Genomic DNA, 11,397 nt, shown 5'->3' on the forward strand with positions numbered 1-11,397 from the left:
TCATACGCTGTCAGGTAAACTGACTTGAGATACACTGGCTTAAAAGGAATTGTTAATCATAACAGGAACATCCCGGAGACAAGCGGAGGGGGTTAACGTGGAGCTGAGTTAAAAAGTATCCTTAGCTGGGAGTGGTGGCTCACGTCTGTAATCCCAGCACTGGGGAGGCTGAGGTGGGAGGATCACTGGGAGTTCCAGAGCAGCCTGGACTACAAAGTGAGCTCAAGGCCAGCCTGAACTGCTCCTCAAAAAAGACAAAAAAAAAAAAAAAAAAAAGTATCCTTGACTGGGTTACTTCACCCCCACCAAAGTCCTTGAAGCCACTTAGAAGCAATATATTTTCCTAACTGAGCGAAACACAAGCTGGGAATCGTCATGTTGGCCCAGTGCATTACAAGAAGAAAAGCAGCTGGCCCAGACAGCCAGTGAGCACAGGCAGAGGCTACTGTTCAGTTTTAACTTGCTGTAGCATGTCTATGAGTTTGTCATTCTACAACTGTGTCTGTACAAATCATTTAGGGGTGCCCCAGCGTCCTCGGCAACAGGAACTGGACTTGGTCTGTGTTAGCGCTCTGCAGCAGCTGTGACGCAGCGCTGCAGACCTGGCTGGAAAGAGCAGAAGTTTATCCCCCACTCCTCGGAGGCTATGTAGGGAAAGAAGACCCTAGGTAGAGTCGGAATAGGGACATGGTCTTGTAAAAAGAGGGAGAAGAGCACCCTCTGTAATAAGCCTAAATCGTGACCAGCTGGCAGTGTTGTGGTTTTGCCTCTAACGCGGGAAATCTGTGCCATCACCTCTGCTTCTGACAGGCAGCGCTGTGTACCCTGGTATTCTCGTGCAGGTTGCCACACTTACCCAGGTTTCTGCATTAGACCACAAAATCCAAACCCCTAGCAACAAGCCCACCACTGAGTCAGGTATATCTGCCCACAGAGGGAAAGGTCCCCCGACCCCGACCCCATGAAACATTGCTTCCGTGTATTCAGCGGTCACCACCTCTGGGGCTCCCATGCCTTGGAGTGGCTTTGTGCCACTTTCTTTGCAAATGAGTTTACTGTCACTTGGCATCATGTTCTGACTCCTTGTCCTCTTTCTGGTGTTGGAGAGAGAGAGAGAGAGAGAGAGAGAGAGAGAGAGAGAGAGAGAGAGAGAGAGAGAGAAGCCCAGGAAAGTTCAAGGACAGTGGGACACCAGCACCATGGGACGTTATATGTGGAAGGCCAAAAGCAAGGTGTGGGCAGGGTTGGAGCCTCTGCGGGGGGACCTTCCTGGTCTGTCAGCTTCTGGTGGCCCGCAGGTTTTCCCAGTGGCCGTGCCCTTCCTACCTGCTGTAAATGACGCTGGTGTAAACACCTGGCATGTCAATGACTTTCCTTCTTTTGAATTATTTCCCTGGAACAGATTTCCAGACCTGGGAGGGATTCCTGGCCAGAAGGAGCTGTACTTTTTTTTAAAAGTTAATTTTACTTTGAGATTTTAAAAACCAGCCAAATTAAACACAGTGTGAGTTCAGCAACATCATTTCGAATTTAACATTTTATCTTCTGGTCTGTGTGGCTGAGATAAGGCTTTGAAAGGTCTAAAACGTCACACTTTCCCACTTTCTCTTCGTGCAGATAGAGGAGTCCAAGAAGGCCAGGCTGGCCGTATCTGAGTCAAAACCAACATTACTCACCCTTGTCTTGTTAGGACTTCCCTGGAGAGGGAACTAAAAACACGTTTTCTTCCCATCTCATATTTATTGATATCCAAATCAGACTGACAGGAGACCGACAGGACTGGGCAAGCAGAGGCTGTTAACGTGTGCATGAGATGAAGTGAGCGGTGGATAGACCTTGGGCTCTCCTGCCCTGTGCTTCGAATTTTGAATTTTGATCTGTTCCCTGGCCAGCAAAATGCCACACCGTGCTCCTGCAGTCTGGGCAGGGGCTAGGAGCTGAGCTCCCGGTCAGTTCCCCATCCCCAGGGGACCCTGGCCTGAGGCCACCACTGAAGTGAGCAGTGAGCAGAGGCGTCTACTTTCCATCCTGTAATAAGGGACAGCGCTTGTGAAGAAAGCAGATTCAAGTCTTCGAGACCACTGCTACAGTGTTAGTATTTCTCCATGGCCTTCAGAGCCCACGTCCACAACCTCAGGTTGGATGGTAATGAAATTGGGCTCTGAGCCAAGACAAACTTAGAAACCACTGGAGCAATAACGGGCTGATGATTGTATAGGCACATTAATCAAGACTGCACTTTTCCCTAAGTGCAAAGACCCCATAGGATCAATTAACTAATATTTATTGATGATTTGAATGCAAGGCCAAGTGATCCCTGCCTTAATGGAAGTAAGGATGTTGCTGAGCTGGCGAGGTCAGAGCCCCTGAGCGCGGAGGAGCCTGGGAAGTGTTTAATTCAGGGTAAATATGTGCCGGGACATTTGGAAAGGCCAGCGGTCAAGGGAGGCTGGGGTTGGAAGAGGGGGGAACAGTCTGAGCTGGAGAGTTATGATGTGTCAGAGAGGAACTAAAAAATGACCGCAGGTCTGTCTTCTAGGCTAGGAATTCCTGAGTCTTTGAAATGCTGGTCCTGAGAGATGACTTGAGAAAAGGAAGGGAAGAAGGGGGAAAGAAATATCAGTTTCAATGGGTAAAATGCCGATTCACAAAGAATTCCCATTAATAAGACTAAAGGTTGATTCCGTCCCTGGCAACCAAAGACTCCATAAAAACAAGTTAAAATTTAAAATGGAAATAATTTAGTGATTACAATTTGAATATCTCCTCTACAGAGAATTGAAACAGTATGGTACCCGAGATATGGATGAGTTCCATTCCGGGAAGGCAGGTTCCGTCAGAAGCCCACAGAGTGAGTCTTACACAGTACACCTATAATGTTTGCAACTGGAATATTCCTAAGGCAGGGATGTACTGTCCAGCCTGTACATAAGGATGAAATGGCCACAGGGTTTTTGGAGGGTTGTGGCTCAGAGCTGTCAACAGAGACCTGGGGAGGAGCATCAGGTAAAAGCTGAGTTTCCCTCACCCAAAATGCTTGGATCAGTTTAGAAATCTTAGGATTTGGGAATATATGTGGAGACCTAATGAGATCCTTGAGAAGAAGACCCAAGTTTAGCCGTAACATTCATCTATGTTTCGTCTCCATCTCCTAAGTACAGCCAAGAGGTAGTTTCATACTTTGGTTTTTTAAATAATTTTGTGCATGAAACAAAATTTGTGTACACTGAACAACCAAACTTGTGGTATCACATCAACCTTTCAAAACGATTTAAATTTTGGAGCATTTTGGATTTAAGATTTTCAGATTAGAGATATTCAACTCATATGGAAGAGGGGCAGGAAGGGCATCCGCTGGTGCCTTATGGGCAGCCACCCCTCTACTTAGTGGGATAAAGATGCTGAGTCCAGGGTCTTCTCTCCAAGCAGGGGATTCTAAGGTGCCTGGTTTTTTTTTTTTTTTTTTTTTCTTCAGAGCTCTGTATGCACACAAGAATAAATCATATAATAAAGTGTATTATACTGAGCCTTGTACTCACATACAGTGGCTGGTGGCTGGGGATTTAGAATACTGGATAGAGAAAAGGAGAAAGGTTCTTTGTTTTATTGGTCAGTCCAGGTGAAGCTTCCTCGTGGCATGTGGACGTCGTGTTTGTGCATAGGCCCAGGAATCCCTGCTGTGTGTTCTGTGCTGCTAAACTGGTCCTGGCTCACTATCTGCACCTCCTCTGTGTTGTGGTTTTTCTGTAAAATGTCTCCCTAGAGTTCCATGTGTTTAGAGGTGGGGCCTTGGGAAGCTGATTGGATCATGCAGGTGTGACCTTGGGGTGTATATCTGATCCTTGCTCTTGTCCTCTTTTTTTTTTTTTTTTAATTGGTACTGGGGATCGAACTCATGACCACATGCTTGCAAGGCTGGCGCTTATGTGGCTTAGCTAAATCCCCAGACCCCAGCAGCTTAGCTCTTGTGCCCCTCAGCCACATTTCTGCCATGAAGCCAGCCAACAGTCACGGACTGAATCTCTCAAAACATAAGCCAAATGAAAACTCTCCTCCTCCACACTGTGGGCATGGGACATTGGGTCCTGGTGGCAGGAAGCTGTGTGACACAAGTAGCAGAGAAACCTTTGTCTCTGAGAAAGTGAAGCTTATGGGATGGCAAAACAAAGCAAAACAGAACAAAACAACAGGCAAAAGGTGGATTGTGCTTAATGTAAATAATTACCTCATTAGTATTTGTGTCCCAAACACTACACTATTTTCATAGTGTTTGTTTAGAACAAACAGACTTTTTCTATTTTAAAGGGAGTAAAGCAGAAGTGTAAAATGAAACAGAACAGTGATAGGACAGTAGGAATCCACTGTCGTTACCATAATGCATATTGTTGTCCTCTAAATAGCTGCCCAGACCACTGGCCCCGCGCTTGCACAGCCAATCAAACAGCACAAATGTCGGGTTGCTCCCTACTTCAGTTATTGTCCTCTCAGCTTGTGTTGTGTCCAGCTGCTTAGTGGGGGCGGAGGCGGCTTTCTTGCTGGTTCTCCCCTGTCAGCAGGGCCTCCGCCAGCACTTGAGGGGAGAACATACAGACTTGTACCTGAAGTTATTACTAAGATTTGTGAATGTGTGGCTTGGAGTGGAGCTCAGTGTGACCCTTGGTTTGATCCCCAGGACTCTAAAACAATTCTCCTGAATGCATATGTGCTGTAGTCTGAATGTGTCCCCCAAAAGTCCGTGTGTTGGAAACAAGCCCTAAAAGTAGAACATGTGCTAATGGTGTTTGGGTGTGAGGACGTTGGGGGGTAATTAGAATTAGGGAGCCCCTGAGGGTGGGCTCCCATGATGGCATTATTGGGGGGGTTGCCTTGATTTTTAATTGGATCATATGTTTATTAGAACAAGAGCTTAGATTTGTTAAACATCTGGATTACGGTGATTAAGAGGACTTTTGTACAACTTGTAGGCACTATACACACTGTTTACAATAGCGTTGGTATTTGGGTTGGGAAAAAGGTACAGATCTGACATATTTAATGTCTTGATCCATTTGTGACATTCAAAATAACTCCACTGTTTTAGAAACACTAATCCAAATGAAAGCAATGTACAACGTTAATACCCACACAATGTATTTAAAAGTAAATATAGACACACAGTCAGAAGCCTCCAGGTCACCAGGTGGATGGGGGAGGAGCTGTTTTCATGGCAGTGCGGGGCTCTGGCTAGACGTGAATGGAAATTTGAACTCCATGTTAAACACAAAAAGATTCAAACGATGTCCGCTTTCTGATGCTTGTGTCACAGCGCCACAGCACTTCCAGGGAGAGAGCGTGTTCCTGGCAAGAGGAGGAGCCACCAGGTGTCCCCAAACCTGGGACACAGGATGTGGTCACCCACATGGAGCAGGAGCAGCCACAGCCACCGTCACCAAACACCACTGCGTTCAGCCCGGCATGGGTCTCATCATCAATACACGAATGGTCCCACGCACAAAGCCGCTGATAAAGACTGTGCTGAGGCGAGGCAAGGAACAGCTCGGCCCATGCTGCAGCTCAGACGCTGGCCATGCGGACTGGGTTCTGGCTGGTGAAGCTGTGGTGGGAACGTGAAGCCCGTCCTTTGGGACCCCTTGGTGAAAGCATGAGCTACGAGCTGTGTCCAGTCTGCTCTCTCTACAGGATTCTACAATGAAGCACTTATTTACAAAATCCTGAAATTCCAGATTGGTCACTCCGCTGGGCAGTTTTGGAGGTGACTCATTAACTTTGTAACCCAGCAGCTCAAAAACTGACGTGAGAGGCCAGTTGTCCACCCCATAGGAACTGAGAGGTCTCCCCAGGTTCCTGGACCTGGGAGGGGTCTCTGCCGCAGTTCCCTCCATCTGCCACTCACACATCAGCTCCAGCTCCTTGGTGTCCAGATGAGAGTGGGGTGCTTACTGACTGCCATCTCCACTAGAGACAGCCCCGTGCTCCAGATGCCTGGCTGCACCCAGTGATAGGAGCTGTGGAGTCGTTCTGGCAACATGTAGGACCTGGCGCCCACAAAGGAGTAGGCCATGGAGTGGATGAGCTGCACGCTGACCCTGAGGTCACACAGCCTGAGCGCTCCCCAGGAGCTGACCAGGGTGCTGGAGGACTTGACTTCTCCGCGTATCTTGTGCCTTTCCCTCGGACATGTCAGGCCCTGTATTATAGCAATGCTAACGTCTCCTAAAATGTATTCAGGAATTCATCCAGAGATCCTCAAGACTTAATCCAGAGAACCCCTATCAGTGTGCTCCATGCTGGTACTGACCTCCCCGTCACTGCAGGGACCCCCGTGGAGGTTCATAACGGGCAGCGAGTTGCATGCATGCAGCACCTTCAGCTAGACGGTGATCTGGTTGCAGTGGCTGCTCGATCTCCAGGTAGATGGCCATTTGGGCCATGACCAGGCAGACAGCTGTGGGAAGCCTTGGTGCTTGGGGTGGGGGGACATTGAAGATGCGTGAGGAACTGCCTGGAATTCTCTTCCCACACATGGGAAAGGAAAGAGGAAGTTGTAATCAAGGCTGAAGGGGAGGGAGGAGGAAGTGGTGGTCAGGGTGAGTGTCATTTTTGTTTTGGCCATGTTAGACCATCACCATAATGTCCAGTAATTTATAGTAGGGAAGAAACCTTTCAGCTGGCAAGGAACTGGCAACTCAGGAGGATGGTAGAGTGTAACCAAAGATACTATAGGCAGCTGAGTTAGGTAGGAAAATTATAGGCGGCCAGGTTAGGGCAGGGCCCTCACAGGAGCTGATGGAAGCCATGAAAACTCGTTAGAACTGTGGCTGGAGGTGCATCTGTGGGAGGTCAGGCCTCAAGAGAAGAGCAAAATGACCAGGCCTAAGGTAAGTGGTCTAATAAAGTCTGGATGGACATCAGATGCTTTGGTGGGTGACCAAGACTCCCAGACTCCTCCCTGCCTGAGAAGCTCTTTGCTCCTTCCATGTATGCTTGCTGTGTGACTTGGTTCCCCACCGTGTCAGTCACCTAAGTGACTGTACTTATAATCTTATTGGTTGGTCATAGCTGTAACCCACCTTGTACCCACGTGGTTGTGCTCTATAAAACTTCCCATGAGAAGTGAGGTCCCCTTCTGTCTTTCTTAGACGAAAGCTACCTTTCCTTCAATAAATACTTCCTGCTCTTAGCCTCCTTTGTTTGGAATTCATTCTTTGATTTTGAGGAACACAAACTCAGCATATTGAACATCTAGCATGTATATCATTATTTCCTATATCAAAGGTACTTATTTAACTAAGAGTCTTCCATACCACTGGATGTGGGACTCACACAAGTTGCGGTTCTTGGTCCCAGGCTGGGGGGCTGGAGAAGGGGCTAATGCCTCTGGCAGTCTTACCCTGTGGGTCTCTGTTCCAGGGTTGCTCAAGATGGTAAGAGATTAAGGTCAATCCAAGGCCTGGCTCAGTAAAGACTCTTGGAAGGAGGGGGAGAAAGATTTGCCCTGGGGGCAATGTTGAGATAGACTGCTATCGTGGACACTCAGACACAGACACAGACACACACACACACACACATGCGCGTTCATTTCCTTTCTGGAAATGAACTGTGACACTGACTGAGGCATGACACTTCCAACATGAGAGAAACTCAAAATCTTTTCTTTACTTACTTTTTATCATGGCTGCAAGGGTTCAAAAATGAAAAGTTGATTTTCTCTGATATTTTGCAGAACGGTTTAAAGGAAAATTATTTGTCGCCAGCAAATGAATACAATGGAGCTTTACTTTGCTGCCTTTGAGAGCAATTTAACACAATTTATCATATGACCATCACGGACTTAGATGACACTGGGACTTAGGGCAGAACAACACAGAGATGCCTCCATGTACTGGTGTTGGGGGTGTCGGGGGCTCAGAGCAGCTGGGTGGGAGGTGCCTTCTAGCTGCTTGCCTGGTGTTACTGGATGGAGACTCCTGTGGGGCTTTGCTCCAGGTACTTGGTCCACCAAGGGAAGAATTGGATGGGGCACACGGGAAATGCAGCTGAAGGGTCTGTGTACAGAAGGTGGAAAAGAAGTAGGCTTCACAGAGTGAGAGCATTCTGGTGAAAAGGCTCACAGCAGCCCAGGATAAAGCAAAAGGGTCTTTTGTTTCCCAGATTCCCAGGTTTTCTCTCTTTCATGCAAATAAAGCACCGGGAGCTTGTCCCATCAAAAGCCACTGTGTCTCAGCCACTTCTAAACCAACTTCTTGAAAAGCTCGCTTGGTTTCCAGATGCATGAAGCTGAAGGCTCAGGAACTGCGTCCTTTGCTTGGCTGTGCCCTCATGCAAAGGAAGGGTTGTAAGGAGCTGTGAAAGGTGCAAAGTTCAAAGGAAGGATCTAACACCTGCCTGGTTGGTTCTGTGTACAGTGACATGGTATCATTGTGTGGGGCGTGTCCCTTACCCTGTTGCCCTGTCTTACTGGGGTGCAGCAAGGAGGGGCGGGCATCCATTTGGGCCATCACAAGGCAGCTCACAGTGGATAAAGGTACTTGTGCACTGGTCTGTCAACCCCTTGATTTCTGTGTGGCAGGTTCCATTTCCTCAGACTGGCTGCAGGCACACTTGTTCCTACAGGCCCTCCTGGAGCCTTCTCACACCCCACCCAGAGGCTGCATCTGCCTTCTCTGCTCCTTAACCAGAGGGAACTTTTGTGATTGAAGCAGAAAGAAGACCCCATGTGGCCACCAGCCAGGTTAGATGAAGTGACCCAGCTTCCCACGGGCCCTCTCTTGGGACACCTGTCCGAGAGCCCTGAACCACTGTCTGAGGAACCTGGCAACTCTGAAGCAGTTGTCCCAGTGTTGGGGAAGCCCGGTACTGAACCTCCAGGAAGACACTTTGCACCCAGGAGTTGGAAGGCAAACTGTTTATTATGCCTGTGGGCTGGCAGGAAGGTCAGTTGCAAATCACCAGCCTTGAGTCAGCTTTTGGGTTTGCAAACAGAAAGTACAGAAGCTGATAGCAAATCCATTACAGACTACATCATGTGTTGTTAGGCAAATTGTTTATTGTAAGAAGGGAGAGTCTTGGGAGGGAATTGGGATGAGGAGGTGAATGAAATCATTTATGTCCTTGTCCTTGACTTGGCTGAACAGTCCTTGGGACAGGTTAGTAAGACAGGATCATGATAGCTGGACTAGGTCAAGTTGATCTGGACCAGACTATGAAAAGCAGCCGGATGCTGCCAGTCAAGGCTACCGGGGTTTGGAGGTCTTGTCACAGGGCAGGCCAGGTGAGCATATCCTGTCTCAATATGGTGTTAAGCTGAGCACTAGTTTCTAAGTTTTTGAATTTGCTGTTACACCAGGTACCCATGAGGAGCCACTGCCTGGTGGTTCCAGCCTTAGACCGTCCTCATACCCACGGAGTCCCAGCCCAGGCCTGGTTCTGTGAGCTCCAGCAGAATTGTGGTTGTCGTTTGGGGCTGGTATATTATTTGCCCGTTGGGTGCTGTCATTTTGAGTTGTTTAGAGACTGCAAGACAGTGCCCAGAGAAAAAGGATTTTCACAGCTTTCCTGTCATAGCTGCAGGGCGTCTGCTTTCCAGGCCTCAAAGTCCCAGGCAGATACCTGGAACTGAGAAGCTAAAATGGATTTTTATTTTTTTTTATTTATTCATTTATGTCTTTTTGAGAGAGGGTTTCACTGTGCAGTTCAGGCTGCCCTTGGACTCACTTGGTAGCCCAGGCTGGCCTTGAACTGGAACCAACCCTTCTGCCTCAGCCTCCTGAGTATTGAGATTACAATCCTGTACCACCACGCCCAGCTAAAATGGGTTGTAGAAATTGGGATTCTTTTATCCCTAGTACTGCGGAAAGGATTCATTCTTCAATCCTTCATTCGTTTGCCTGAGAGATGAGCGGTTTTCCCTTTGGTTGAGAGCCTAAGCACCGGCCCCAGGCCTGACTTCAAGGAGAAGCCAGCTCCCAGCCTGCCCAAAGCTTCACCACACCTGTGCTGGGCTTCTCCTTCCCGGGGTGCTTCTAAACCCAGTCTGGGGAGGGCAGACCAGGTATCCTCCCCTTTTCCATTTGATGGGTTTTTCTCACACCAAAGACAGTGAGACCCAGAGCCCAGGTCTAGGCCTTTGCCTGAGCCCAGCTAACAACACTCTCGGTGCTGTGGGTCAGGTCATGTTGTTTCAGGGTTTCTAAATATATGCACGTGTGTAAATGTGTGGGGGCCCCTCAGCCCCCGGGGCTGTGATTAAGCCCAGGACCTTGTCCTGCCAGCCAGGGGCTCTACACCCGAGCTACGCCACCGCCCAGCGTTTGTTCCTTGTCAGAAAAACGCAAATCATATCCAGGAATCAAAAATGTAGAGGAAAAAAATATCCGCTCTCTGTGTCATCACTCACAAGGCATTTAATGAAAATTCCTTACAAAACTGGGTAAAGGAAACAACTGGAAACTGGGGAGACCCAGGAGCTAGCTGAGTGGGAAGTGGTCCCACACCCCAGCCCCGGGGCCAAGAAGGGCTTGAGCAGGTGTCATAGGCTTGCAGAGTTGGAGTCCAGGGAGGAGCAGCCGGCGGAGCACCTCCTCAGCCCCCCACTCTCCATCGCTGCTCCCCCGCAGAGGCTGAGCCCAGCTGCTGGAGGGAGCGGGGGAGCTGGTGTGGGGGAGGGGCCATAGCCCAGAGTCTGGGGTGAGAGGAGCAGAGCCATCCTGCTCTGCCTCTGAGGCTCTCGCCCAGGGCTCAGGTCTGCGTGGAGGTGCCCTAATTTTAGGGATGTAGGTTTAATTAGGATGTAAATGAAAGGAAGGTTTTGAGTGAAAAGACAAGACATTACAGCAGTCCTTAAATAATGAGTAGCATCCAGCTCTAGGGAAACCATTTACTCTGCAGATGAAAAATTCCTTCAAGGCCCCATCTTTCTTCAGGGCTGTCATTGTTATCTGGCTGTTTACAAGTTAAGCATCTCTAATCCAGATAGCCAAGGTCCGAAACTTCTTGAGCAATGGCATGATGCAACAAACAGAAAATTGCACACCATAAAACTGTTCCATGCATAAAATTGCTTAAAATACTGTATAAAATCACCTTGTGTACACGATGGATGTGAGACAGTAAACGGATTATGCCCTGCGATTGGGTCTCCTCCCCGAAGCATCTCGTGATATACACACCAATATCCACAATTCAAAGACCAGAAATCCTAGCCCAGTTCCATGCATTTCCGATAAGGAACAGTCAACCTGTACCCTAGATGTTTCTGTGGTGGATGAAATTCTGAGACGCCCACCAAGATTACAGGCCCCAAGTGGACACACACCTCCTCTCAGGTGCAGCCTGACACTGACTGAGGACTGGTGTCCGTAGGGGTTGTCCAGTGGGACAGCTATCTTAGGGGTCTGG

General features: G+C 48.6%; 1 pseudogene; it reads right to left on the reverse strand.

The window, feature by feature from the left end:
* Window positions 1-5,467: 5,467 nt before the first annotated feature.
* LOC106028591 (dual specificity mitogen-activated protein kinase kinase 1-like) lies at window positions 5,468-10,671 on the reverse strand (annotated as a pseudogene).
* Window positions 10,672-11,397: the final 726 nt, after the last annotated feature.

This window comes from Cavia porcellus, unplaced genomic scaffold (genome assembly GCF_034190915.1).
Source record: "Cavia porcellus strain 051 isolate PalLab524CR breed Dunkin Hartley unplaced genomic scaffold, mCavPor4.1 scaffold_17, whole genome shotgun sequence".
NCBI classification, from domain to species: Eukaryota; Metazoa; Chordata; class Mammalia; order Rodentia; family Caviidae; genus Cavia; species Cavia porcellus.